The sequence below is a fragment of the Triticum aestivum genome, unplaced genomic scaffold (assembly GCF_018294505.1).
Source record: "Triticum aestivum cultivar Chinese Spring unplaced genomic scaffold, IWGSC CS RefSeq v2.1 scaffold215497, whole genome shotgun sequence".
In the NCBI taxonomy this organism is placed as follows: Eukaryota; Viridiplantae; Streptophyta; class Magnoliopsida; order Poales; family Poaceae; genus Triticum; species Triticum aestivum.
Genome location: NW_025236394.1, coordinates 318 through 5339, shown reverse-complemented (window position 1 = coordinate 5339; position 5022 = coordinate 318). Strand labels below are relative to the sequence as shown.

At 37.8% G+C, this 5022-nt stretch overlaps 1 pseudogene; it reads left to right on the top strand.

Moving 5' to 3' along the window:
- The first annotated feature begins 945 nt into the window (after nt 1-945).
- Nucleotides 946-3161, top strand: LOC123176432 (uncharacterized; annotated as a pseudogene).
- The last annotated feature ends 1861 nt before the right edge of the window (nt 3162-5022 follow it).

The following is a 5022-nucleotide window of genomic DNA, read 5'->3' as shown; positions in this document are numbered from 1 at the left end:
TTATAGGCAACTAACTACTAATGACAGGCAACTGAGCATCAACAATAGACAACTTTTCATAGTGTTGTAGGCAACTAATTAGTAATGAGATGTTGGACATCATTGGTAGGCAACTAATTAGCAATATCGAGCAACCATCATAGGCAACTAACTACTAATGACAGGCAACTGAGCATTAACGATAGACAACTCCATAGTATAAGAGGGAATTTAGAAACAACGACATACAAGTTTCAATGGTATGCAACCTAGAAGTAGGAGTGTGTAAGTTAGGAGAATGTTAAATTAAATTATCTTAAACACGAAATGTCGTGAAGTTGCCTATTTGTATAACTTAAGTTGTCTCTCGTAGAAAAAGAGTTGCTTATGAAAAGTGATGTGATATTACTGACCTATGTTTTGAAGTTGTTCACTGTTTTGAAGTTGTTCACCGTTACTAACTAGTTGCATATCGTTGACTACTAGTTGCTTTCAATGGAAGGAAGTTGTCTACCTTTTTAGCACTAATCCTAATTTGATCGACATTTTACGCTATAGGCAACTTTGAAGAAAACTAGGAGAATGTTTTACCTCCTTTTTACAAAACATGGATATGCGATAATAGGATTGTGTATGCATAATACATGTTGTATGCACTTTTATAACGTGAGTTGCTTTCTTTAGTGATGAAGTTGCCTCCATGTAATGCCGAAGTTGCCTACGGATGATGCTTAGTTGCCTACATATGGCAAAAATTTGTTTGACATGGGTTTTATGCTACCTACAATATAGTTGCTAGGTAATTCACTAGTACACGCAGCGTAAAAAGAGTTGCATATAATATGATTCAACGCATTCTTCCTACTTTCGGGATTGGTGCGGCCGAGCTTGAGCGCTCCGTTGCTGCTATCGGCGGCGGCGCTCCGCTGCCGGCCCTTGCCGATGTGGTGTTTGAAGGGGAAATAGATGGCCAACCTGGGCTGGCTGCAGCGGCACCAGCGCTGGTCACGCGGCTGCACTGTGACATTACTTGAGTATGGTCTTCCTTCATGGGTCATTTTTCTTCAGTCATATCCAGTGTTCTGCAAGATATGTCGCCCATGGATGTGTCCTTTAGCCAGAGAGCATTATACGTCTTGGTGTCATTAATTACTGTTATTATAGGATTTGACCTCTACAAGAATGTCCCAATGTTGAAGGCAGCTGCCTCTAGATTATTTGGCCCTTTGTTTGATTGGATAGAGACATGGGAAATGATCTCAAGGCTTAAGTATCTGGTAAACATGCTTTTTCTGAACAATTTCCAACAGGCATTTACATGATCACTTAAGATTGTACGTGCAACTAAGTCTGTTCTTAGTGTATTGAGAAACCCAATTATAGGGCCACTTTTGGATGTTCTTGAATTTACCCTGCCACTATATGGAATGTATGTGCTGAAACAGTTGAATATATCAGTTCAGCTGCAATAGTAGCACTGGAGACATCATGCAGCGGTTATCAATACAGTGCAGATGATCATGTGGCCATTTTGGTTTTTCTTCGGTACGATGTTTAATATCGGTATGGTTACTGTAATCTCCCAAATGATCTGTTTTTTTTCCTTTTGTTTTTTTATTCTGATGACTTACTAATATTTTATTTACATTTTATTTCCCGCAGTCAATTCAATCTCGTACCCTGTAATTTGGTTCGTCGGAAAGATACTAGCCGCACCTTTCCGACTTGTCAGTTGCACTAGCAAGTTTTGTAGCAGAGACTTCTTTGATGATATTGTTGATGTTTTAAGGAAGATCTGGTCAGTAGGGAGTTTGTTGTATCAAGGTGGTTCTGCATCCAGAGCACTTGCGCTTACATCTAAAACTACCATTTGGGGATCACTCTGGAAAGATCTGTACCAGGTAACTTAAATTTGTTTGCGTGCCTACTAATTTTTTGTAATTAGTATATTATGCAACTTACATTGGCTCTTTTTTAGATTTCAGTGCAGTCTGGAGCATTTTGTATGGTTTTGTTGTCTTCTTTTCAATCGTGCAATAGGCATCGGCTCACGTAAAAAAAATGGCTTGTATGCAGAGGCAGTATTTGCAAATTAGACAAACAATTAGTCAAGAATCTGAATGATGAGAACATCCATTGACGATACATTCTCCGGCATTGACCACCGCCCTGCCACGATGTTCAGTCTAGGTTGTAGTGTGTGAGACGGACGAGAAATCTGAGCATGTCCACTTGTCCAGGTTTTGAGTACTCCTGTGTGTCGTTTGTGTTTGTTCAGTTGTGATGTGTGCAGTCTGTACGGAATTTTGGCTACAAATGCTACTATAATCTTTCATATTTTAGAATTATTAATAACCTGACATTCTTATTCATATTTTTGGTAAATGTTTGCGACCAAAATGACCACATTGAGTACCTAGGTTATGGCTTGTTAAACTAATGTTCCTTTTTAGTGTCATTTACATTACTTATAATCTTACACAGTTCGTCATTCTGCATCCAATGGATAAGGTGAGCATGTTCTCCTTTAGAATTTTTTTTCTGTTGTAAACCAAAATGATTGTTTTTTATAGGTATCCCTCACAGGCCACTAGGGTATCATATTTGTTGTGCCACTACTATAAATTCATGATAGTCGCAATTCCCATCTTCCATGGATGCTCCCAGGAGGACATGGTGTATGTGGAGGTGCAGTATCTGATTCTAACAAGGGTACAACTTAAACGTGTGAACCAAAATGATTGACTTTTTATAGGTATCCCTCACCGGCCACTGCAGTATCATATTTGTTGCGCCACTACTACAAATTCATATAAGCAAACAGTATTGCACCCATTGTTGCATCATTTAGCTATTCTTTATTTCCTCGTCCAACAACGTTTCTTTGTAGTTTCATTGAATTAACGACCTAGTTCTTATAACTTATCTCCGCAGGTATATGCGTAGATTGTTCGACCACGTGTCTCCTTCTTACTACTTATGTTGATGGATTAATTGGTTGAATGATGCTTATATTCTCTTCTTTTCTTTACAATTTGGTGACCAAATCATCTTTGAGATGTATTTATAATGATCACATACTTGGTGTGTTTCGTTTTGCATCAACATGATTTCAGACGAATGGAAGGCTGAAGGAAGATTTTAGAGATGGCAAAGGCGTCAGCAAGGACATGAGACAAGAGGTAAACATTCTTCTATGTGTTCCCCCCTGCTATTTTAGACTATATTGTTGAAACTGAGCGACAAAAATTCAAGTTGATTTAGTGCCACCAACCAACCTTGGATTTGTTTCTGAGGCAATGGTACAATCCCTTTCAGGTAAACCAACTGAGAATTTCTGGGTGAACCTTCATTTCTAATGCAAGTTCACAGGACGACTACTGTATCTTTAAGTAGCATTTGGTTACTTGGATGACGCTGGATGGGAGATTGCCATCTAACTTTTAGAAGTCCTAGTTTTATTTGTTTGGTTGGATGGACATGATAGGATCTATATCCCATTAAAACGAATTTATCTCCAACCAGGGAAAATCCAAGTGGTAGAAAATCTCAAGTTGGCTGAGCCACTTCTTGCCCCCAGTGATTAAGCTTAAACATGACGTTTATATTTCTCTTAGAGAAATATTAACTTGCAGTACTCATCGAACAACACATTTTCTGAATCATAGAAATGGTCTTGGCTAAATGCCAGGTCGAGTCAACAATCTTCTACCTTTCTATAGGCTCTTCACATGCACATACCTCTGCAGGTTCGTGTAACATCTATAATTGATGACTTCCAATAACTTTACACTGAAGGATTTATTAATTCGGAAATTTATTTATGCACCACTGGTAACACTTGTATGTCACTACTGTATGTCATTACTTTATACTACCACTTGTGAGATAAATGGTACTTTTGGACATATTGTTCCAGTATCTCGAGATACTATATAAGCACTCCAAGTCTAGCACCAGCATTGTTTTTGAAATAGAAGAAAACAAAAATGGTTAAACTATCTACAAGTTTTCGAGAAGTGTACTAAAAGAACATCACATTCTCATTGTAACAATATTCTTCATTAAGTCAGCTTCGGCACCATGATTTCTTTAAATAGAGGATGGCATTTTTTAAGAGGATGATGAATATTTTCAAGAGAAAAAAAATGACATCCCTTTTTATTTCTTTTGCATGTTGAATATTGCCTGATATGTTTACCACTACATGTATTGCTTAAAGGAACTAAGTTATTCTAAGAAGGCTGCTCGTGCTATTTGGAATTTCAAACATGCTTCATATATTGTACAGTGTAGAAATGAATAAACCATTGACTTATCCATTTGCGGAGCTTGCTTTAACACAATTAACATTTCTTTGATAAATATGATCTGATTGCAAAATCTGATATGCGAGAGGCTATGGAGATGTGATCTTAGGATGTTGAAAAAGATGGCATCTAAGTTCTTCAAACGCTTTCAGAAGTAGGACTCCAATCAAAATAGGAATTGGTACTTCAAGATGGAATTTATTCTGCTCGACAAGTAGATGGCATTTATTTTTTCTCTCAAAGAAATTAGATGGCATTTCTTCATTTTGAGCACCTATTGCTTTGTGTGTATATTGGATTGTTTTTGGAGATGTGATATTCATTTATGAAGTAATACATAATTTGTTTCAAAGTTCTACACCTGCCCATGAGCATGCGAAGTTAAGCAGAACATAGTTTGTAATGATCCAGCGAAATTTAAGGCAATGGCTAAGTGCATTAAAAAACTTTAGCAACTAGTCTTTCCAATGCATAGGTAAAGCTAAGCTTCCCTCGTTCAATTGTTTAACAATTAAACTCTTCCATACATTGGTTGGCAGTCATTTTGCATAGGGCCACGTGCTTAGCATCATTTTCTCCTCGGGTCATGGCTCTCTCTCATCTTTAATTGATTTGCCACATCACTCTTTTGCTTATGTGGCACCCTTAGCACGTGTACACCGTGAAGCACTGCGAAGGGCCTAAGTAATGCTACTTTATTAATGCATGGCCCACCTTACACTCTCACAATGTT